The sequence below is a fragment of the Salvelinus fontinalis genome, chromosome 42 (genome assembly GCF_029448725.1).
Source record: "Salvelinus fontinalis isolate EN_2023a chromosome 42, ASM2944872v1, whole genome shotgun sequence".
NCBI classification, from domain to species: domain Eukaryota; kingdom Metazoa; phylum Chordata; class Actinopteri; order Salmoniformes; family Salmonidae; genus Salvelinus; species Salvelinus fontinalis.
The window spans coordinates 15,662,127-15,688,045 of NC_074706.1; the positions used below are offsets into that span (position 1 = coordinate 15,662,127).

The window sequence follows — 25,919 nt, forward strand, 5'->3', positions numbered from 1 at the left end:
GTGCATGCGCGCGCAGTGTGTGTGTGTCTGTCAGATATTGGCGGCTCAATGCTTATTTGTTCACGCTGAGAGAGAAGAGGAGCGAAGCATGGAGATAGAGAGAGGTGGAGGGAAGTGGGACAGAAGGGAGAGAGAGAAATCAAAGTATGAATTTTTAAATGTTTACTTTTACAATGATCAATGAGGTACAGCAAGCAGTATGTGAAACTCTTTGTTGTATATAGCTGTTGATTTGAGGGTTACTGTATCTTATTTGTAGCCTACCATAAATGGCATTAATCGTATTTGTATTGTATGCACGGTCATTTATGGCGCTACCCCTTGGTGCAGAGACCCTTTGCATCTTTCGTTAATTAAATCTCAATGGGACACATGGAAAGGATGACGAGAGTAAGACAGACAGACATGAAACCGGTATCTAATATAACCAACAGAGAGAAAGACGGACGGTGAGAGAGAAAGAGAGATATCCATGCATTTAAGACTGAGATAGTCAGCTCATTATACAATGTTTATTTGCCCATGCATACAGTATTTTGAAACGATACGGCAAGAGGGACTTGCGCCATCAAATGATGGATCTGATTATGGAAATTCAGGGACAGTTTGTTCTTTAATTCCCAAATTTGCAAGTAAACGTGTACTCCATCAAGTTTGATTAATATTTATGAGAGTGCACGCACGCACACACACACACACACGCACACACACACACACACACACACGCACACACGCGTGCGCGCGCACGCACACGCACACACACGCACACGCACACACACACACGCACACACACACACACGCACACACACACACACTCAAAATAGAACATGAAGCACACTGCCAGATAATTCCCATGTGTGTTTGTTTTAGAAATGTTTCGCATTATAGGATATTGCACTGAGTGGAACCTTCTGTTTTGATTGTGAATATTTTTGACACTTTGATTTGCCTATGTTTTAGCCTGACATCTAATTACATTCGCTTACAGTTTCACTTTGATGTATTGAATAAAAGCTATCTCGTCCAAGGCTGTTATATAACTGAGATATGGTATATCACTTACTTAGATGTCTGAAATAACTGAGGTATCTGATATAACTAACTGAAGTATGTGATATAACGGAACTGTGATAGCTAACTGATCTGGTACAATAAGGGAAGTGTCTGATACAACTAGCTGCTCATGAAAAGCCCAGCCATTTGACTCAACCCTTAGTCTGTCACTGAGCCATTAACACTTACATCACACCAACACATGCATGCACACGCTGAAGCAGTTTGAGAAGTGCGGGAACTTGTACCACATGAGACCCATACAGACACATTGTTTGGACCAGGTGTACTGTCTCGCTCTAAATCTCTCTCCCACACAACTGGATCAGGTGTTGTGCCGAAAAGCTCCCCCCTGCCAGAACCCCCCTCCCCTCCCCCACCACCACACCCCTTCGCGTGAACGCGCACGCACTCAATTCTTCATTGCTGCGACTTGCTTGCTGGTTGAGATTTCTGTTAACATTCGGCTGCGTTTCATTTTATTTCTTATGTCGGTTTCATCGTGGGGGAGGCACTAGTAATGTCTGCAGTTTTCGGTTTGGCTATTTGTTTCAAGTGTATTAGTCTATAAAAAAATCTGCCGAAATTCGTCATCTTCCCCATTCGACTCGTAGTTGTTCTGAAATGTTTTTTGCTTGCCTAGATTTTACTCCCTCTGTTTAATATAACACACATATATTAATTATTAATTTCGGTTGCCTATGCTGAAGTGAAGTTTGTTCTATAGAAAATATTTCGGGCAAGGCTATTTTCTTGCCTGAAGAAATTCTCCCCCTTGTATCTTGGGACTGCAAGTCCTTGCACACTTCAGAATCATTAGTAGCTCATGTTGACCAGTAGAGTGTGCCACAGAAAGCAACATTAGAGTATAAAGAAATAAACTTTTATTTGAGAAACATTTTGTAATGTTTAAGAAAATGATAATACACAAATATTATCACCCAACACAAAAACATCACAGAAAGTTCAGTTTGTTAACAAACATGAAATAAGAAATACACCTTTCGATCTTTGCATAATAAGATGTAAAATGACAATAAATCAAATATAAAAAGACAATATATAACATAAACAAATATTGGAAAGCTGCAACAGCTCGACTGAACATTTAGTCCACTTTTTATGGGAAGTTTTCCAGGTGATACCGTTGCCTGGAACTCAAGCCTAACCTAGTCCGGACAGGCAGCGCAGACATAATCCTCCAATGATGGGATGGATTTCATACAGGTCTGGTTGAACCATCGTGGGCAGCGGTCACAACCAATCTGAAATGTATGATGAAAAACGTTAATATATTTAAAACATGAAATACATTTTCTTGAATTACAATTATTTCATTATCAGACAAAGCAGATGATACTACCTCTAGAAATATTACTGCTTATACAAGTTCGTACTCCTAAAAAATGTGCCTTTAGAAGTGAACAAGCAATTACCCCAATTAGTGTCTTCCTCATTATTGTCCACCTCCCCACAGAAGTGGCACAGTCGGCTCAGGTCATCTAGCAAAACATAATTTTAAGTAGTCTATACATCTTTACATATATTTTTCTGCGCAAACAGGGAACAAGGGAATAGTATAGGATTCTTATAACATAATTATTTAAATACATGTGTTTTAGTAGCCATCTAGTCAGAAGTTGGATCAAAGATAACCTTGAAAGATCAATATAAATGTTTTTTTTTTTATCTACAATTTATGAAATTAGAAATTGAACATACCAGTGTTTTTGGAGGAGAGTGACTGCTATTTCTTCTCTCATGATGTTAACATCTTTGTCCGTATTTGAAAAGACAATCGACTCCTCCTTCAGAACACATTCAGCAAACTGGGGAAAAAATATGATGGGCATTTCAGTTTTCCCCAACCAAATGATGTTACACTTAAGATTCTAATTTGCAAGTATACAACGACACAGCTGTAATATAATTGTACAGTTCTGTTTTGCCTTTTAGTCAGTATACTTTCAGTGGGTTAATTGTACATTACTTATACTCTCATACTTACTTTCAAGGCAAAGACCCCACAAGAAGTAACATCTTGTTGGCATGGCTGAGGAAGGGTACCACACGCCCATCTGGAGATACTACACCCCTTCTCTCTCAGGAATGATCTGAACATGTATGTTAATAAAAGTACAGCATTTTAAAAAACTTTATTGATCACAATGTAGAGATGAATAACAGAGGGGAATCTGAGAATGCAGGGATTCCAGCAAGTAGTCAAACCTGGAGCTGACACGGGCTGGAATGTAAATGACATGTGATCGTCTCGTATTATCTAACATCTGAGAACGGGCAGGCGTTTCCTCGGATGAAGAGCATCTCCGTCTTGCTGATTATATGCCGTCATCCAGGTGGAAACGTCACCTGCACATCTGATGTAGGAAAATAGATAAGAGATACGCTGAGTGTCCTGTGAATATGTGAACATGTATGTGTATATATATATATATATATATATATATATCTTGGTTAATATATTTTTTTTACATTTCTATTATCATTATTGTGTTTTGTGGTTTAGGGGTGGGGAGAGGTTGATGGGGATGGTGGAGGTGCTGGGGATGTCCTATTGAGGGAGAAGGGGCCTGTTGGGGGGGGGGGGGGGACTCTTCATGGAGACACATTCAGTCATAGTTGTGTTTATTATATTATTATAAAAGAAATATTCTATTGTCTTAACAGTTTACTGTGATTATGGATATGCACTCATGTTGACCTATATATTTGAACTTTCTTTTTCGCCCAGAGTACACATTTTTGTTTTATTACTGTTATTATTACTACTGTACCTACATTCTTAAAAACTAAAACAGAAAAAGTGTTTTAAAAAATGTAGGAAAAGCCATAAGAGGGAAAAGCACGATGGGATGGGGGATTGAGGGAAGGGTAGAGAGAACAGTAGAGGGCTCTGAAAACTATTATTGCTGAAATAACCACTTCCTTTTGTGACTAGAGTCGAATACTTCCTGTGGCACACATCAGAGGGCATGATAGGTAACCATAAATGATTCTGAAGTGTGCCAGGCCTTGCAGTCCCAAGATAGAAGGTGGGGAGAATTTCAGCTAGTCTTGCCAAACCCCCCCCCCCCCCCCCCCCCCCCCCCCCCCTTCTAATTTCCAGATTTCCAAATACTTTCTATAAACAAACTTCAGTCAGCATAGGCAACCAAATTAATAATTAATGTATGTGTGCTATATTAAAACAGAGGAGGGAGTAAAATGTAGCCAAGCAATAAACGTTTCAGAACAAGTACTAGTCGAATAAGCCATGGGAGAGATGACGTATTTTGGCAAAGAGATGTATATATAGACTAATACACTTGAAACAAATAGCCAAACCGAAAACGGCAGACACTACTAGTGCCTCCCCCACGATCAAACCGACATACGAAATAAAATGAAACGCAGCCTAACGTGATCAGAAATCCCAACTAGCAAGCAAGTCGCAGCAATGAAGAATTGAGTGCGTGCGTGTTCACGCGAAGGGAGGGGAGGGGGGGGGGGGGGGTGTTCGGCACAACACCGGCTACAATTTTAGCCTAATGACAATTGCAGAATGCCATTACAATACACATAGGTGTTTGGTAACAGATGTCTCTTTCTATTCATCAAATTGCGGATTCACAGTGCAAAAATGATATTTTGTGAGTGGACGAATGTGCGCGGGTAGCCACAGGAGCGCCTTTGTTAAGTAATTGACAATCAGATGAAAATATCATGACTGGTTGTGTTTATGCCACATTAAAAGGCATAGGCGGCGTGTCCATAAGGCTAGGGGTAGCTTTCAGGAAAGTCATTTTAATTAAAATGCCAAAATGATATTACCTACGATCATCTCTAGGAGACTGAATGCGTCTCCTTGCTGAGCGGTTTGACGGCTGGTGGTCCCATGGTGTTTATACTTGCGTACTATTGTTTGTACAGATGCATGTGGTACCTTCAGGCATTTGGAAATTGCTCCCAAGGGTGAACCAGACTTGTGGAGGTCTACAAATGTTTTTCTGAGGTCTTTGTTGATTTCTTTTGATTTTCCCATGATGTCAAGCAAAGAGGCGTTGAGTTTGAAGGTAGGCCTTGAAGTACATCCACAGGTACACCTCCAATTGACTCAAATTATGTCAATTAGCCTATCAGAAGCTTCTCAAGTCATGACATTTTCTGGAATTTTCCAAACTGTTTAAAGGCACAGTCAACTTAATGTATGTGAACTTCTGACCCACTGGAATTGTGATACAGTGAATTATAAGTGAAACACTCTGTCTGTAAACAATTGTTGGAAAAATGACTTGTGTCATGCACAAAGTAGATATCTGACCACTTCTGTATTGAGTGAGTCACGGGTACTTCCTGATTTAGTTTTTGCTGGTAAGCAGGAATCAAGAAGATATAATTATGGTCAGACGGGCGGCTCAGGCGGCGCTGGACAGACGCCATATCAGGCCAAACACATAGAAATAGACAAACTAGACATACAACATAGAATGCCCACTCAGATTACAGGTGGTCTAGATTTTTTTATAACCTTTGGTTGCACATGTGAAATGCTGGTAGAAATTAGGTCAAACAGATTTAAGTTTGCCTGCATTAAAGTCCCCGGGCCACCAGTGGTGGAAAAAGTACTCAATTGTCATACTTGAGTAAAAGTAAAGATACCTTAATTAATAGAAAATGCCTCAAGTAAAAGTGAAAGTCAACCAGTAAAATACTACTTGAGTAAAAGTCTAAAAGTATTTGGTTTTAAATATACTTCATTATCAAAAGTAAACACAATTGCTAAAATGTACTTAAGTATTAAAAGTTCCAAATTCCTTATATTAAGCAAACCAGACGCCACAAATTTCTGATGGATACCCAGGGCACACTCAAACACTCAGACATAATTTACAAAATAAGTATTTGTGTTTAGTGAGTTCGCCAGATCAGAGGCAGTAGGGATGACCAAGTGTGTGAATCGGACCATTTTCCTGTCAAAATGTAACGAGTACTTTTGGGTGTCAGGCAAAACGTGTGGAGTAAAGAGTACATTATTTTCTTTCGGAATGTTGTGAAGTAAAAGTTGGCAAAAATAGTAAAGTAATGGACAGATACCCCCAAAAACCACTTAAGTAGTACTTTCAAGTATTTTTACTTAAGTACTTTACACCATTGCTAGCCACTAGGTGTCGTTTCTGGATGAGTATTTTCTTGTTTGCTTATGGCCTTTTACAGCACGTTGAGTGCAGTCTTAGTGCCAGCATCGGTTTGTGGTGGTAAATAGACAGCTACGAATAATATAGATGTAAACTCTCTTGGTAGATAGTGTGGTCTACAACTTATCATGAGGCATTCTATCTCAGGCGGCCATACCTTGAGACTTCTTTAATATTAGACATTGCGCACCAGCAGTTATTGAGAAACAGACAAATACCCTTGCCCCGCGTCTTACCAGATGTAGCTGCTCGGTCCTGCCGAAAAACTGAGAAGCCAGCCAGCTCTATATAATTACATTTACATTTAAGTCATTTAGCAGACGCTCTTATCCAGAGCGACTTATAATCCGTGTCGTCATTCAGCCAAGTCTCGGTGAAAGACAATATTACAGTTTTTAATGTCCCGTTGGTAGGATATTCTTAATCGTACATTGTCCAATTTGTTTTCCAATGATTGCACGTTGGCAAATAATACAGAGGGTAGTGGTGGTTTACTCACTCGCCGACAAATTCTCACAAGGCACTCAGACCTCCGCCCCATGTATTTCCGTATTTTCTTCACGAGAATGACTGGGATTTGGGCCTGGTCTCCGGGAAGCAGTATATTCGTCGCCTCGGACTCATTAAAGTAAAAATATTCATCCAGTTCGAGGTGAGTACTCACTGTCCTAGAATTTATCTTCGGTCATAAGAGACGGTAGCAGCAACATTGTGTACAAAATTAGTTATAAAAAATGTGCAAAGACAAACAAAATAGCAGAGTTGGGTAGTAGCCAGTAAAACGGCAGCCACTCCCTCCGGCGCCATTATTAATATGTCATGACATGGTTATGACCATGTCATAACGTGTTATGACGCTGGGTGTCAAGTAAAGTGTTACCGGAAACAGGATAGAGCCTATATGTAATTTGGGAGCCTATACTGAATGGTCTGAGCTATAACATGAATGGTCTGAGCTATACTGATGATGGCAGTTTAAAGCTATGTCAGCCTATCTAGAGTGTCATGCTTCATTGCCCCGGGTACGCTCTTCCCTAGCATTATCCTGCCATGACTCAAGCCCACTGTCACTTTACTTCCTGTCTTGTGATAAGTAGACTGATATGCTCTCTATCTCTCTTTTCTTTCTCTTTTTGATGTTCTTCTTCGCAGTTGTACGCCTCCTAAAGACTTTGGGGCGAAAATGGCAGTTGGTTCCCAATCATTTGAACAGGTTCTACTGGTGAGTCATACACTTGTCTTCTTTCATCATCCTTCGCTTCCTCTCGTCCTCTGTTGTCCTTATCTTTTAATTTGTTCACTCAGACTCTCATCAAAAACTGTTTTGGAGCATCACAAGCAGTGTGTGGAACAACGTGTTGTTTGCTTCCTGCAACGCAAGAGTGTGTGAAGGATATTAATAATATGCTTCAACAAGCTATCTGAAAGACTAGTGATGCTGGTGGGAAATTCTATGTACCATTCTGCTCATTTCCAATGTTGACATGATTGAACTGAGATAAATCTACATGGTGCACCCCATACTGAATTGTCAAAAGCCACACACCCTACCCTCATTTTCCAGTTGAGCACACACACAGCATTGCTACCTCATTAATAATATATCTACTCACAAGGGCTTCTGGTTTTCTTTTATATTACAGTATATAGTGACTGTCCCGGTCAGGAAAGTTAAAATTCAAAATTGTATCCATCACCTTTGTTGGTGGCGTATGTAATTAGCACAACAAGCTTTGGCATGCCAAATGTGTGCTCAATGTGTCTGCTTTGGTTCCATCATTACATCAATGTGGGAAGAAAATGTTTTGCCAAAATGACTTCCACCAATCCCTGTGTCCCAGAGAATTATAGTATCTATGGAGATCAAAGTTGCCAAGTGAGGGTACATTAGGACAGTACAACCACGTCAATACTAGGTTTTATTCCTGTCAATGTCCACCCATGCAATCTAAATAAGCAATCGGGCTATAAGAGTCCAAGAAGCTGAACATCAAATAAAATAATAAATACTAATTTGATTAGTCAAATGCACCAGGTACAACAACCTTACAGTGAAATGCTTACTTATGAGCCCCTAACCAACAATACAGTTAAAAAAAATATGAATAAGAATAAGGAATAAAAGGAACAAGTAATGAAAGAACAGCAGTAAAATAAGAATAGCGAGACTATATATAGGGGGTACCGGTACAGAGTCAATGTGCGGGGGCACCGGTTAGTCGAGGTAATTGAGGTAATATGTACATGTAGGTAGAGTTATTAAAGTGACTATGCATAGATAATAACAGAGAGTAGCAGTGGTTTAAAATAGTGGGGGGGGGGGAATGCAAATAGTCTGGGTAGCCATTTGATTAGATGTTCAGGAGTCTTATGGCTTGGGGGTAGAAGCTGTTTAGAGGCCTTTTGGACCTAGACTTGGCGCTCCGGAGAACAGTCTATGACTAGGGTGGCTGTAGTCTTTGACAATTTTTAGGGCCTTCCTCTGACATCGCCTGTTATAGAGGTCCTGGATGGCAGGAAGCTTGGCCCCAGTTATGTACTGTAGTTGCCATACCAGGCAGTGATGCAACCCATCAGGATGCTCTCGATGGTGCAGCTGTAGAACCTTTTGAGGATCTGAGGACCCATGCCAAATATTTTAAGTCTCTTCAGGGGGAATAGGTTTTGTCGTGCCCTCTTCACGACTGTCTTGGTGTGCTTGGACCATGTTAGTTTGTTGGTGATGTGGACACCAAGAAACTTGAAGCGCTCAACCTGTTCCACTACAGCCCCATCGATGAGAATTGGGACATGCTCTGTCCTCCTTTTCCTGTAGTCCACAATCATCTCCTTTGTCTTGATCCCGTTGAGGGAGAGATTGTTGTCCTGGCACCACACGGTTGAAAATGTCCGTGAAGACACTTGCCAGTTGGTCAGCGCATGCTCGAAGTACACGTCCTGGTAATCCGTCTGGCCCTGCGGCCTTGTGAATGTTGACCTGTTTAAAGGTCTTACTCACATCGGGTGCGGAGAGCGTGATCACACAGTCATCCAGAACAGCTGGGGCTCTCATGCATGTTTCAGTGTCATTTGCCTCGAAACGGGTATAGAAGTAGTTTAGCGCGTCTGGTAGGCTCGTGTCACTGGGCAGCTCTCGGCTATGCTTCCCTTTGTCCTCAAGCTGTGTCCTCTGATGCCTGCAAATCGAAGGCAGTTCCGGAATGCCTTGGCTGTGAACAGCATTGCTGAGGATGTGGAGTGATATGGAAGAGCACTGAAGAAGTTTTACATAAAAATTTAATGAAAATTATACTTTTTAGCATTTTATCAATTGTCGCTAAATGTCATTTGTGTCCTCTCATGAATATGAAAAAATAAAAAAATATATACAAATAATTTAATTTGCATCTCATGGTCATTTTCTATATTTAGTATTACCCTATGTCAATCTTCAAGATATGTAATCATTTAATGTCCTTCGAACAATAGCAGTGCTGCTTTTCACATTTATTCTTATAACAAGACATGGGCTACTTGTAAAACACAGTATGTACTGTGACTGACCAGAACCTACATCTCTATGTAAATGCAACTGGTATCTTAGTGGAAGACATAAAAGGTGGCAGTTTCAACTCTGTTACACTGTCAGTAATTACACTGCTCTTGTATTAGTAGCATAAATGAGAAGTATAATAAACTACCAAATGAAAATGGCAGATTCTGCTCTTTCTTTGCTATTACCCTGCAATTTGTAACATATCATGCCAAGAAAGAAGGCAGTAACAGCCGTTTAAGGGTCAAAGGTCATGTCAGAGGTAGGGTCAACATGAATAAAATAATTACTCATAGTAAGACAACAGATCAGTACATCTCCAATGATCTCCCTTGAATTCATATTTTTCCCAGTTCCACGCTATGAGTAGTTACTGCCTCTTTGCTTGGTGGGTCAGAATAGTTCAGAGGCTGCAGGCGATTTTGTGAGAAGGCCGATTTTCGGATGTCTCGAGGGTCTGACAAAACAAGCTCAAGCTCTGTCACCTTTCACCACAGTTGCGGAAGTGTGGCGGACTGAAAGGCAGTCAATGCAAAAAAGGGGAAAATAAATAAACATAAGTATGGGTTGTATTTACAATGGTGTTTGTTCTTCAATGGTTGGCCTTTTCTCGAGGCAACAGGTCACAAATCTTGCTGCTGCGATGGCACACTGTGGTATTTCACCCAATATACACTGCTCAAAAAAATAAAGGGAACACTTAAACAACACAATGTAACTCCAAGTCAATCACACTTCTGTGAAATCAAACTGTCCACTTAGGAAGCAACACTGATTGAAAATAAATTGCACATGCTGTTGTGCAAATGGAATAGACAAAAGGTGGAAATTATAGGCAATTAGCAAGACACCCCCAATAAAGGAGTGATTCTGCAGGTGGTGACCACAGACCACTTCTCAGTTCCTATGCTTCCTGGCTGATGTTTTGGTCACTTTTGAATGCTGGCGGTGCTCTCTCTTTAGTGGTAGCATGAGATGGAGTCTACAACCCACACAAGTGGCACATGATGGCACATCAATGCGAGCTGTGGCAAGAAGGTTTGCTGTGTCTGTCAGCGTAGTGTCCAGAGCATGGAGGCGCTACCAGGAGACAGGCCAGTACATCAGGAGATGTGGAGGAGGCCGTAGGAGGGCAACAACCCAGCAGCAGGACCGCTACCTCCGCCATTGTGCAAGGAGTAGCACTGCCTGAGCCCTGCAAAATGACCCCCAGCGGGCCACAAGCAGGGCACCGCCAGCATTCAAAAGTGACCAAAACATCAGCCAGGAAGCATAGGAACTGAGAAGTGGTCTGTGGTCACCACCTGCAGAATCACTCCTTTATTGGGGGTGTCTTGCTAATTGCCTATAATTTCCACCTTTTGTCTATTCCATTTGCACAACAGCATGTGCAATTTATTGTCAATCAGTGTTGCTTCCTAAGTGGACAGTTTGATTTCACAGAAGTGTGATTGACTTGGAGTTACATTGTGTTGTTAAAGTGTTCCCTTTATTTTTTTGAGCAGTGTATATGGGAGTTTATCAACATTTGACTTGTTTTAAAATTCTTTGTGGGTCTGTGTAATCTGAGGGAAATGTGTCTCTAATATGGTCATACATTTGGCAGGAGGTTGGAAGTCCAGCTCAGTTTCCACCTCTCTCTCTCGCTCGTTAGAAAGATTCTGAATTATTCAAATGCTATTTCATAAAAATTCAAAGATAGTCTCCACCCCTTGGCAGAGGACTTGATAGCTAATCACAATTAAATCTGCAAGATGAATTGGCCACCCATGTATTATGATTGAGACAGCCCACCCACAGACACACGTCAAGTGTTAAATACAGTCTGTCAGAGAGACGGATTCTATTGGGTGAAATACCACAGTGTGCCATTGCAGATGAACAATCCTTCTTTAACCTGTCTCCTCCCCTTCATCTACACTGATTGAAGTGGATTCAACAAGTGACTTCAATGAGGGATCATAGCTTTCACCTGGATTCACCCGGTCAGTCTGATTTGCTGGTGTTTTTAGTCTTTTATGTCCAAAAAAAGGTTCATCATAACTTGTTTATCTGCCCGTAAACTCTGCATGCTTTCTCAAGTCTTGGTGGTAGAAAAACTTTATTAAATCGGGTGACTTCAGGTTAAGTCTACTTCGACATGTTAGTTATTATATCAATATTTGCACATAAATGTATTTCCACTTCAATTGTTGCATAATCTGTTTCACCAACCAGGTTTCCATCCAACCTTTTTAGGCAAGTTAAGTAAATGTCGGATAAAAACTGTCACGACGGGCCTGATGGAAACAGAACATTAAACTTTTCAAATGTCAACAAAACAAAATATGCTAGACAAGGTGGGATCTTTTTGTGTTGCGAAATGTCGTTGGAAACACTTTTATTTGCAAATATTGATATAATAACCATCATATCGAAGTACATTTTGGAGTCACGTGATGACATGTTGTGTGGCCCTCCCACTACGACGTGTCAGGAAAGCATGCAGTTTATTAGTCTACAGATGAAATCAATTAGGATGAACTTCACAGGGTGTTGAAAATGCACGGGATGAGCTTGATGCTCCTTTCCAAAAATATTGAGGGACGTATTCTGGTGACATGATCATCGATGCTTGGCTGCCGTTTGACACGTAAAAATAATCTCACTCTTTAGTCCATAATAATCTCATCATGTAGACCAGGGGTAGAACTACTCAACTCCTACACTAGGTCCGGAACTTGCTGGTTTTCTGTTCTACCTGATAATTAATTGCACACACCTGGTGTCCCTGGTCTAAATCAGCCCCTAATTTGAAGGGAACAATGAAAAATGCAGTGGCATTTTTGCGCTCTAGCCAATAGCACTCTATCTGCACGCTGTTAGCTAGAACGCAAGTGCCAATACCGGAGAGGGCACACTTGCTGAATAACACCCCGAAAAATTGTGAGAAAAGCATTAGTAGAGTTGCAAATATGATGGAAACCCAATTAACTACTTAAAAAGAAAAATAATTACATGGGAATTTAAATACAACATTTCTTTTTATGTGCATGGTCTTTTATCTGTGCACATAAAAAATGATGGTGGGAAAATACAAATATTGTTATTTATGTGGATTTTAGAATATTCGCATGAATATCTGTCGCCATTTTGGATGGAAACCTAGCTACCAACACATTTCCCCCCCCCCCACATTAGCACACTCACAAATACAGTGCAGGTATAGCCTACGTCAGGGATGGGCAACTGGTGGCTCCCCTTTTGAAGTGCCATTTGGGACGTACATATTGACATTAATCAGGGTAAAGGGTAAACACTGTGGAAAATGTCACATAATGTGGGAAAAAGCGGAGGATTTATTAAAACGCCTTCCAAGTATTTGAAAACATGGGAAAAGTAGGCTATGCGAAGGTCTGACACACGACTGCACAGTATCCAAATTACGCTCAGAAAAGCAAAGGCTCAATTAGACCTATAATAAATGTTAACCTAATTTTGTAAATTATACGACCGACAGCAGAAGTCATAATAAGTGTGTGTGTGTGTGTGTGCGTGCGTGCGTGCCTGCGTTCGTTCGTATGCATGTGCGCTAAGAGAGAGTATGTGTGTGTGTGTAAAAGTGTGTGTTTGTTTATCGAGGGGACTGAGGTGAACTGCTTCACTTGCAATTTTCTCCTGCTCTGAGGAATGTAATTTCAGCCAGGGATACTTAATTAGAGGATCAGAGATAAACATAGTAACCACAGCAGGACAGGGTAAATTAAGCCGCCCGGGGGCGGACTCAGACAAACATTCAGCCCTGGCATTTCAGCCACACCAGCATTTTACCAGGTACTGGAGGAATGTGTACCTGGGAGGCAAGGGAGGCTGTGCACTTCAGTTGTGGGTTGAATATGATTTGTTGTGCTTGTTTTGGCTAGCCCGACGTGCTATTTTTTGGACTACTCAGTTTGTTGCATTACACCAGGCGGTCTAAGATAAGGTCGACAAATGTATTTAGAAGAAAGCAAAAACTACTTTCACCCAGGTCTGAGGCACATAGGGACATGATATGGGCCAGAAAATCAACCAGTGATTCCTGTACTTCCTATGTTATTTTTCATTTGTGCAATTGCAGTCTTTTGGCCTCTTGGCCAGGCTAAGAATGGTAAGGGAGAGTTATGCCATGTTTTACATTCAGCATCACTCCATCATAGAGTTTTCTTTCAAAAAATATATATCTACATATATTTCGGGATGTTGTGTATCCCTGGAAATAATCAGAATTCATGTAAACTCTGCAGTTTTGAAAACATAGCTTGTCCTAAGAAAGTGGTCTCTTGGGGTAAGTTGAGCCGCAGCAGTACAGTGTAAGATACTCCGGGCGGACTGGGACAAAAATTCAGCCCTGGCATTTCAATCACACCAGCCTTTTGTCTACCAATGGCATGCCCTACCAATGGCATGCCCATCTTTTTGTGAGAAAGTACACTGGTGACTCAAAACACAAGTGGGAGTAATGATTAATCATTTATACATGTCTTATAAAATGTTTTTTAAGGACCCTTAAAATAAAGTGTTACTCATCCTAGTTGTGAATGAATGAACATATATATATTAAACAAATAAGAAAATTACTGAATAAATGCCTTAAGGTATTATATAAGCCAATGGTAATCTATAACAGTCTAACTACATATTTAAAATAAGTTCATGTCAAGTGTTCCCCCCCCTTGTCCACTTAGCTAAGTGTTTAAATATTAGGCTATTTATAATTCAATAGAAGAAAACAGTGAGAGAGAAGTAGAGAGAGAGACTGCCAGTTCCTTAATGTTTGAGTTACATTAAGGAACTGGCACACTCTCTCTCCCTCTCTCTGTTTTCTTCTATTGAATTCAATATATTTATTTATTTACCGTTATTTTACCAGGTAAGTTGACTGAGAACACGTTCTCATTTGCAGCAACGACCTGGGGAATAGTTACAGGGGAGAGGAGGGGGATGAATGAGCCAATTGTAAACTGGGGATTATTAGGTGACCATGATGGTTTGAGGGTCAGATTGGGAATTTAGCCAGGACACCGGGGTTAACACCCCTACTCTTACGATAAGTGCCATGGGATCTTTAATGACCTCAGAGAGTCAGGACACCCGTTTAACGTCCCATCCGAAAGACGGCACCCTACACAGGGCAGTGTCCCCAATCACTGCCCTGGGGCATTGGGATATTTTTTTAGACCAGAGGAAAGAGTGCCTCCTACTGGCCCTCCAACACCACTTCCAGCAGCATCTGGTCTCCCATCCAGGGACTGACCAGGACCAACCCTGCTTAGCTTTAGAAGCAAGCCAGCAGTGGTATGCAGGCTGGTATGCTGGCTTGCTGTACAACCTTCTGTGTTTGCCAAAGAACGGTGCCAGGACTAGTTTATGTAGATCGGGATAGATTTCCAGCGTAGTGCTTCATTTGACAATGGCACGCATTTCAGCAAATTAAATAAGAGTGAGATAGGTGGGACTTTCCGCCTTCAGTGCTGTGGCTATGTAATGTAATCCGAGTCACTTGTTACTTCAGCTCATAAACACACTCGCTGGGCTAAAGAGACTGATATTCAGAAGCGAATAAACATTGATAAAACAATTAAAATACACAGTGTCCCCGAATTTACCTGTATTATAATACATTCGACTCATCTGTCGTCACAAACGATAGACCTGTATCCTTTCTCTCTTTTCTCTCCAAAACACTTGAGTGCGCTGTCTCTGATCAACTCTCCAGTTATCGCGCTCAGAATGATCTTCTTCACCCTAACCAATCAGGCTTCAAGATGGGTCACTCAACCGAGACTGCTCTTCTGTCACGGAGGCTCTCCTCACTGCCAAAGCTGACTCTCTCTCCTCTGTTCTCCTCTTCCTAGATCTTTCCACTGCCTTTGACACCGTGAACCATCAGATCCTCCTCTCCATCCTCTCAGGGCTGGTGTCTCAGGCTCTGCACACTCTTGGATTGCATCCTACCTGCCAGGCCGCTCCTACCAGGTGACATGGAGAGGATCTGTGTCTGCACCACGTACTCTCACTACTTGGTTCTAGGCCCTCTTCTCTTCTCGCTATACACCAAGTCACTCAGCTCTATCATATCCTCACATGGTCTCTCCTATCATTGCTATGCGGATGACACTCAACAACTTTTCTCCTTCTCCCCTTCTGACACCCTGTTGGCGACACGCAGGATGGATTTCGGCCCACCATCTCAAGTTTAACCTCAACAAGACGGAGCTGCACTTCCTCCCGGGGAAGGCCTGTCCGCTCAAAGACCTCTCCATCACGGTTGACAACTCCACAGTGGCACCACCTTTCCATGACTGACAGAGTCAGAACTGGTCCATCTTGGGAGAGGGGCCTGGCCATTGCCCACTGGTATGGTAAATGCTAAATATAGATGATTATGACAAAGAAAAATAGCACAAAAGTAATTTATTAAACAGGCCCAAGGGCCGCCGGCAGTGTCCATTATTTATATTTATATATATATATATATATATATATAGAGAGAGAAACCCCAATATATATATATATTTTTCTTTTCTTTACCAGCCCACCCAATAATTGCCAGGTTGTCACGCCTTGGCCTTAGTTATCTTTGTTTTCTGTATTATATTAGTTAGGTCAGGGTGTGACATGGGGGATGTTTGTGTGTATTTGTCTCGTCTTGGGTGGTAGTATTGTATAGGGGGTTTTGTAGAGTGTATGGGGTTGTGTTCAGTGTAGGTGTTTAGGTATGTCTATGGTTGCCTGGTTTGGTTCTCAATCAGAGACAGCTGTTTATTGTTGTCTCTGATTGGGAGCCATATTTAAGGCAGCCATAGGCATTAGGCTGTGGTGGGTAATTGTCTATGTCTAAACGTTAGTAGCTTGTGTGTGCACTTTCGTTTTGTAGCTTCACGGTCGTTTGTTGTTTTGTTAGTTTGTAAAGTGTTTCGTTTCGTGTTCATCTTCTTCGTAAATAAAAAGAGGATGTATTCATATCACGCTGCGCCTTGGTCCTCTCTTCCACATCAAGACGATCGTGACACAGGTGGCCAACCTGCCCATGAAGCCGACAACACATTTCTGTAATGAATGAAATGTTACCACTACCTTTTTAAAGCCATGTCTATCTTTATTTCCCAAACACAATTCAACACAATCACAATCGCTTTTTTGTCTTATAATCATTTTACGCATCTTTTTATACACAGGCTTAAAGCCCGCTAGAAAAATCGGTCAATTTAAGCTCAATCCACCACGTCCGCCGTTGTCGCACTTCCACATCTGCAGAGAAAGGTGACAGAGCCAGAGCGGTGTTTGTTCTCCGATTTGCTCTACGAACCCCACAAGCCACATGGGACTCTTATAGAGAAGCTTATACATTTACATTTACATTTAAGTCATTTAGCAGACGCTCTTATCCAGAGCGACTTACAAATTGGTGCATTCACCTTATGACATCCAGTGGAACAGCCACTTTACAATAGTACATCAAGATCTTTTAAGGGGGGGGGGGGGGGGGGGGTCAGAAGGATTGCTTTATCCTATCCTAGGTATTCCTTAAAGAGGTGGGGTTTCAGGTGTCTCCGGAAGGTGGTGATTGACTCCGCTGTCCTGGCGTCGTGAGGGAGTTTGTTCCACCATTGGGGGGCCAGAGCAGCGAACAGTTTTGACTGGGCTGAGCGGGAACTGTACTTCCTCAGTGGTAGGGAGGCGAGCAGGCCAGAGGTGGATGAACGGAGTGCCCTTGTTTGGGTGTAGGGCCTGATCAGAGCCTGGAGGTACTGAGGTGCCGTTCCCCTCACAGCTCCGTAGGCAAGCACCATGGTCTTGTAGCGGATGCGAGCTTCAACTGGAAGCCAGTGGAGAGAGCGGAGGAGCGGGGTGACGTGAGAGAACTTGGGAAGGTTGAACACCAGACGGGCTGCGGCGTTCTGGATGAGTTGTAGGGGTTTAATGGCACAGGCAGGGAGCCCAGCCAACAGCGAGTTGCAGTAATCCAGACGGGAGATGACAAGTGCCTGGATTAGGACCTGCGCCGCTTCCTGTGTGAGGCAGGGTCGTACTCTGCGGATGTTGTAGAGCATGAACCTACAGGAACGGGCCACCGCCTTGATGTTAGTTGAGAACGACAGGGTGTTGTCCAGGATCACGCCAAGGTTCTTAGCGCTCTGGGAGGAGGACACAATGGAGTTGTCAACCGTGATGGCGAGATCATGGAACGGGCAGTCCTTCCCCGGGAGGAAGAGCAGCTCCGTCTTGCTGAGGTTCAGCTTGAGGTGGTGATCCGTCATCCACACTGATATGTCTGCCAGACATGCAGAGATGCGATTCGCCACCTGGTCATCAGAAGGGGGAAAGGAGAAGATTAATTGTGTGTCGTCTGCATAGCAATGATAGGAGAGACCATGTGAGGTTATGACAGAGCCAAGTGACTTGGTGTATAGCGAGAATAGGAGAGGGCCTAGAACAGAGCCCTGGGGGACACCAGTGGTGAGAGCGCGTGGTAGGAGCGACCTGTCAGGTAGGACGCAATCCAAGCGTGGGCCGCGCCGAAGATGCCCAACTCGGAGAGGGTGGAGAGGAGGATCTGATGGTTCACAGTGTCGAAGGCAGCCGATAGGTCTAGAAGGATGAGAGCAGAGGAGAGAGAGTTAGCTTTAGCAGTGCGGAGCGCCTCCGTGAGACAGAGAAGAGCAGTCTCAGTTGAATGACTAGTCTTGAAACCTGACTGATTTGGATCAAGAAGGTCATTCTGAGAGAGATAGCAGGAGAGCTGGCCAAGGACGGCACGTTCAAGAGTTTTGGAGAGAAAAGAAAGAAGGGATACTGGTCTGTAGTTGTTGACATCGGAGGGATCGAGTGTAGGTTTTTTCAGAAGGGGTGCAACTCTCGCTCTCTTGAAGACGGAAGGGACGTAGCCAGCGGTCAGGGATGAGTTGATGAGCGAGGTGAGGTAAGGGAGAAGGTCTCCGGAAATGGTCTGGAGAAGAGAGGAGGGGATAGGGTCAAGCGGGCAGGTTGTTGGGCGGCCGGCCGTCACAAGACGCGAGATTTCATCTGGAGAAAGAGGGGAGAAAGAGGTCAGAGCACAGGGTAGGGCAGTGTGAGCAGAACCAGCGATGTCGTTTGACTTAGCAAACGAGGATCGGATGTCGTCGACCTTCTTTCCAAAATGGTTGACGAAGTCATCTGCAGAGAGGGAGGAGGAGGGGGGAGGGGGAGGAGGATTCAGGAGGGAGGAGAAGGTGGCAAAGAGCTTCCTAGGGTTAGAGGCAGATGCTTGGAATTTAGAGTGGTAGAAAGTGGCTTTAGCAGCAGAGACAGAAGAGGAAAATGTAGAGAGGAGGGAGTGAAAGGATGCCAGGTCCGCAGGGAGGCGAGTTTTCCTCCATTTCCGCTCGGCTGCCCGGAGCCCTGTTCTGTGAGCTCGCAATGAGTCGTCGAGCCACGGAGCGGGAGGGGAGGACCGAGCCGGCCTGGAGGATAGGGGACATAGAGAGTCAAAGGATGCAGAAAGGGAGGAGAGGAGGGTTGAGGAGGCAGAATCAGGAGATAGGTTGGAGAAGGTTTGAGCAGAGGGGAGAGATGATAGGATGGAAGAGGAGAGAGTAGCGGGGGAGAGAGAGCGAAGGTTGGGACGGCGCGATACCATCCGAGTAGGGGCAGTGTGGGAAGTGTTGGATGAGAGCGAGAGGGAAAAGGATACACGGTAGTGGTCGGAGACTTGGAGGGGAGTTGCAATGTGGTTAGTGGAAGAACAGCATCTAGTAAAGATGAGGTCAAGCGTATTGCCTGCCTTGTGAGTAGGGGGGGAAGGTGAGAGGGTGAGGTCAAAAGAGGAGAGGAGTGGAAAGAAGGAGGCAGAGAGGAATGAGTCAAAGGTAGAGTCAAAGGTAGACGTGGGGAGGTTAAAGTCGCCCAGAACTGTGAGAGGTGAGCCGTCCTCAGGAAAGGAGCTTATCATGGCATCAAGCTCATTGATGAACTCTCCGAGGGAACTCTCCGAGGGAACCTGGAGGGCGATAAATGATAAGGATGTTAAGAGACCCCAACTGACCCCAACTGATGCATAGAACAATATTAAAAATGATCTACGTAGGTTTAGATACGTGCATCGTGAAACCTCTGACACAATCAATTCATTTGACTTGGTGGAAAACTGTTTTTTTTGGGACCTAACTTGCTTTACCACTTTGTCCACGTGGTTTCTTCCCTCAAAGACTCCATGAAATGATGACCTCTTCCTAAATATTTGGTCAAATGATTCATTTTGTGTATGGTTTCCTAGAAACAAGGGGCGGCTCAACTTACCCCACTCTCCCCTATAAGAGAAAAGAACAAGACAAAACTATACATATGCACTATGGTGGCAGCTCCTCGTGTCGAGGTGAAGCAGAGGGGTCTGGGCCATTAATTGGAAACTATAGGTGGGAATGGTTGTATAAGGGGACGAGGTTGAGCCAGAACAGCCCTAGTCTTGTAATAAGCGCCTAAGAATTGCTGATGGCTAATGGCAGAGTCAGGCTACATCTGAAGAATGCCAGCCTGACCGCCTTGCCTCCTAGCATCACCATTCTTGCACTCTGTTATTTGAACTATTTGGTTCAATTCATCTTTTGTTTTTATTGTATTGCTGCGTTTTGACCAAGGCTAGCCCCCGTATGAAACCACGGTCACCTATTATCTCTTCCAGCTTGTCCAATTTTTTTATTTTATTTATTTTACCTTTATTTAACCAGGTAGGCAAATTGAGAACACATTCTCATTTACAATTGCGACCTGGCCAAGATAAAGCAAAGCAGTTCGACACATACAACAACACATAGTTACACATGGAGTAAAACAAACATACAGTCAATAATACAGTGAAAAATAAGTCTATATACAATATGAGAAAGTGAGGTGAGATAAGGGAGGTGAAGGCAAACAAAATATATATGTATAAATAAATAAAAATATAAAAAGGCCATGGTGGTGAAGTAAATACAATATAGCAAGTAAAAAAACACTAGAATGGTTGGTTTGCAGTGGAAGAAGGTGCAAAGTAGAGATAGAAATAATGGGGTGCAAAGGAGCAAAATAAATAAATACAGTAGGTAAAGAGGTAGTTGTTTGGGCTAAATTATAGATGGGCTATGTACAGGTGCAGTAATCTATGAGCTGCTCTGACAGCTGGTGCTTAAAGCTAGTGAGGGAGATAAGTGTTTCCAGTTTCAGAGATTTTTGTAGTTCGTTCCAGTCATTGGCAGCAGAGAACTGGAAGGAGAGGCGGCCAAAGGAAGAATTGGTTTTGGGGGTGACCAGAGAGATATACCTGCTGGAGCGCGTGCTACGGGTGGGCGTTGCTATGGTGACCAGCGAGCTGAGATAAGGGGGGACTTTACCTAGCAGGGTCTTGTAGATGACCTGGAGCCAGTGGGTTTGGCGACGAGTGTGAAGCGAGGGCCAGCCAACGAGAGCGTACAGGTCGCAGTGGTGGGTAGTATATGGGGCTTTGGTGACAAAACGGATGGCACTGTGATAGACTGCATCCAATTTATTGCATCCAATTGACACATCTGCCACCTCTACTTCCTGCATCCAATTGACACATCTGCCACCTCTACTTCCTCAAGACTACTATCAATAGGAGCTATTACTAGTGGAACTGGTTCCGAATGGTTCAATGAGTAACGGTTTTAAAGATGAGACAAACTGCAGTACACATAGGCGTACACTCTGGGGCAGCCCCCAAATGATCAGCGGTGTGGGGAAAAGGGGGTGATCCTTTTCTCCAATGTGTAAATTGAAACCAGGATCTCTTTTTGATACTGTAACATACAATATTTGTTCATGGCCACTGACAGTCGGGTTAGCCCTGCGCCCCAATTATCTTCCCTTCAAGGACTTAAAAGGAAAGGACCGGTATAAGAAATAAGGTGGAAACGTGTCTAGCACGTGCTTAGACCACTCTGATGGTTTTAAATACATTGGCACTCTGGGGACAGATTTGAGATTCAGGGATTGCTTCATCTGAAGTATAGGAGGTGTGAAAGGGAGCCCTGTTGCCTTAACCGTGGACAAAATAATTGGTCCAAAATTGATTTATTGACGATATCAATCACAGCCGACTAGTATGCAAATGTTCTGAAAAACAGCTGATTTGAGTGAGGAAGTGAACTTCTGTGCAAAATCCATACTAAGGCTTTGGGTCAGACTGACCTGCTCTGATTTAGTCAGAGCAACGGATTTTAATGGATTTCTTAATCTGGTAAAACGGGCCTAGATCTTGTACAAGGGTATTACCTTTTGGATTTCATTTAACATTGAATTTTTCTGCCTTAAAGGCACAGTCTGGGATCTGGGAATGTGTTCAATGGTCACTTCTTTGTTTACCCATATATTTTTGAACGATTATAACTTCTAAATACCTTGTGAACTTAGCACAACTGTCTTTCTCTATCATAACGCAAAACAAAATGGTTTTATTATTTCATTGTTTTAAAAAATGATTCAAATCATAGCCTACATTGACTCTTTGGGGTTCCCAAAGTCTATCGGGGATGCCATGTTTGCAAGAATGTAGACAAACAATGTATGTCTTCAAAATTGTCTCACTGTATAGGCTACCTTCAAATTATAACACCTGTCCAACTTCACTTGTAATCTTAGGTTGTCATGGCTACTGTGCTTTAAACCTAGGGGGGTAGTGTTTTTTTTGCCTAACATTATTATGTGGAAACGTACATTGATTATATTTTTGTTTTGTGAAGGGGTGATGCAAAACAGCTCCAGACATTCCATGCTTTTCTTAACTCTTGTTCTGAGCACCTGAGATTTACTATGCAATCAGACACACATCAAATCAGTTTCCTTGATCTTTTGATTTAGATTTTTTTTTTTTTTACCTTTATTTAACTAGGCAAGTCAGTTAAGAACAAATTCTTATTTTCAATGATGGCCTAGGAACAGTGGGTTAACTGCCTGTTCAGGGGCAGAACGACAGATTTGTACCTTGTCAGCTCGGGGATTTGAACTTGCAACCTTCCAGTTACTAGTCCAACGCTCTAACCACTAGGCTACGCTGCCGCCCTCATTTTGTGTGAGGATAATGTTCTATATACTGATCTTTACAGGGAACCTACTGATCCTACTGCACCTACTGATCCTAACAGTTTGTTGAGGGCTGATAGCTGTCACTGGCTTCCCTTGAAAAACAGTTTGTCACACAGCCAATTCTGTCGAATTAAACTAGTTGGCAAAAACAATCCGATTTCGACAGAAATATGTTTGAGATGTAAAGAAAATTCAAAGTGAGGGGGTACAAAAATGGTCAGATTAATACAGCCATTAAGAAAATCCTAAACAAATCAAGACGATCTCTTTCAATGACAGTCTCGCAAAAAGAAACATTCTTGTTCAAATTAAGGGATTCGTTCACATTCTAAGATCCGATGACAGGACAGTATCGGTAATGTGTTTTTTCCCTTGGACCCTCCCTTGGTTGCATTCTCGTGGTGCAGAAATCTCAGAGGTCAATTGCTAAACTGATTCACCGCCCTAACCCCCCCCCCCCCATCCCCCCCCCCCCCCCCCCCCTTCGATCTGAAGCCATTCTTATGATTATTGTGATTTTGCTATTCTTTATAAAGGTTTGTAGGCCTATCTAGCCAAATTGTACTTATGTGTCACGCCCTGACCATAGTTTGCTTTGTATGTTTCTATGTTTTGTTTGGTCAGGGTGTGATCTGAGTGGGCATTCTATGTTGTATGTCTAGTTTGTCTATTTCTATGTGTTTGGCCTGATATGGTTCTCAATCAGAGGCAGGTGTTAGTCGTTGTCTCTGATTGGGAACCATATTTAGGTAGCCTGTTTTGTATTGTGGGGTGTGGGTGATTGTTCCTGTTACTGTGTCTTTGTGTATGTAACCATACGGGACTGTTGCGTTTTCGTTCGTTTGTCCGTTTATTGTTTTGTTCTTTGTATTGAAAGTATTCTTATTAAAATGAATACTCACCACGCTGCATCTTGGTCCTCCTCTCTTTCGCCCAACGAAGAACGTGACATCATGATCGTATGTTATCCAGGCATGCTTTTTATATGTTCTATTTATATCTCAAAAACAACCAGTGACATCAAGCCACACCCAGCCATAATTACAGCCACCTGTGTGTCCTTCCAAATTATATAAATGAGTAACCTGCAGTGTTTGTCAATATACCCTGATGAAGACAGCTTGTCTGTCGAAACGTTGGTTATTATTAAATTGTTGCATCTGAGCTCCTAGAGTGTGAGGCTCTCCTTTTCTTTCTCAGGTAGTCATGGTTACCACGAATCTGAAGATGTTCAAGTATGTAAAACATTTGTTCGTCTTCTGACTGTGTGCTGCCTATGCGTGCCCTCATCTGGGGAAAGGGAGTTCAAGTGGAACTGTGTAATTCTATGGGTCGGATGTGAAGTTAGGCTGCAGAACGTTCAGATGGAAATGTGTAGAACAGGCTGTCATGTAGAATAGGGAAAAATGACATTTCTTCCTGTAATATTCTGAACATTTCTCACTGAATACACCCTTTGACTAATAGGTATATCCAGCCTCTGTGCCAGCTTCAGAAGACACGCAGTACAAACACATTGACCCAGCTTTAGCAGATAGACACACAAACCCACCCACGCACTCACATGCAGGCTACTTAGTATTGTTACATGTAATTACTACTTAATATATGAAATATTGCAAAGTATTTTCCATTAAACTGTGAAAATGAATAATGATGTGAAGCATACCACAACAACTTACTCAAAATTAGTCTACATTTCTGATATGCTGATACACTGTTTTGCATTTGGTTGTAGTTTTGTTTTTATGTCGTGTTTTTTTTCATTCATCTCTCGTACATTTAAAAATATTATTACCTATGAATGTCATATTATTGGCGCTTCTCTGAGGCTTTGATAACTTCCGCAGCGCAAATACTCGATAGACGACATGGAACATAACCGCAGTCGTGCTTCTGCTTACTAGCACACGTGCTACGAAGTGGTTATGGGAAACGGGAAATGTAGTTTTATATGTTAAAAATCGTTCTGCACTGCAACGCAAGATGCAACAAATACGGACGACATATCCCAGAGAAACCCGGAAAGCGCTGTTCGAGGAAGGTTTTGTCTGAAGCTATTTAAAAATATATATATTTTATTTAACTAGGCAAGTCAATGAAGAACACGTTTTTATTTACGATGACGGCCTACCAAAAGGCCTTTTGTGGGCTGGGATTAAAAATGTATTAAATTAAAATGTAGGAAGACACACACACATCACGACAAGAGAGACAACACAACACTACATAAAGAGAGACCTAAGACGACAACATAGCAACAACATGGTAGCAACACAACATGGCAGCAACACATGACAACACAGCATGGTAGCAACACAACATGACAACAACATAGCGGCAGCACAACATGGTAGCAGCAGAAAAAAGGGTACAAACATTGTTGGGCACAGACAACAGCACAAAGGGCAAGAAGGTAGAGACAGCAATACATCACGCAAAACAGCCACAACTGTCAGTAAGAGTGTCCATGATTGAGTCTTTGAATGAAGAGATTGAGATAAAACTGTCCAGTTTGAGTGTTTGTTGCAGCTCATTCCAGTCGCTAGCTGCAGCGAACTGAAAAGAGGAGCGACCCAGGGATGTGTGTGCTTTGGGGACCTTTAACAGAATGTGACTGGCAGAACGGGTGTTGTATGTGGAGGATGAGGGCTGCAGGAGATATCTCAGATACGGGGGAGTGACGCCTAAGAGGGTTTTATAAATAACCAACAACCAGTGGGTCTTGCGACAGGTATACAGAGATGACCAGTTTACAAAAAAGTATAGAGTGCAGTGATGTATATGTCCCATAAGGAACATTGGTGGCAAATCTGATGGCCGAATGGAAAAGAACATTGAGCCGCTCGAGAGCACCCTTACCTGCTGATCTATAAATTATGTCTCCGTAATCTAGTATGGGTAGGATGGTCATCTGAATCAGGGATAATTTGGCAGCTGGGGTGAAAGAGAAGCGATTACGATAGAGGAAACCAAGTCTAGATTTAACTTCAGCCTGCAGCTTTGATATGTGCTGCGAGAAGGACAGTGTACCGTCTAGCCATACTCCCAAG

The 25,919-nt window shown here is 42.7% G+C and overlaps 1 long non-coding RNA gene across 1 annotated transcript; it reads right to left on the reverse strand.

Annotated features, from left to right (window-relative positions):
• Positions 1-1,999: 1,999 nt before the first annotated feature.
• Positions 2,000-24,090, reverse strand: LOC129841355 (uncharacterized). Its single transcript, XR_008757309.1, has 6 exons — positions 23,769-24,090; positions 3,283-3,431; positions 3,062-3,167; positions 2,776-2,882; positions 2,490-2,555; positions 2,000-2,318 (listed from the first exon to the last, which is right to left on the reverse strand). It is a non-coding gene; the product is annotated as an uncharacterized LOC129841355 (long non-coding RNA).
• Between the last annotated feature and the right edge of the window lie 1,829 nt (positions 24,091-25,919).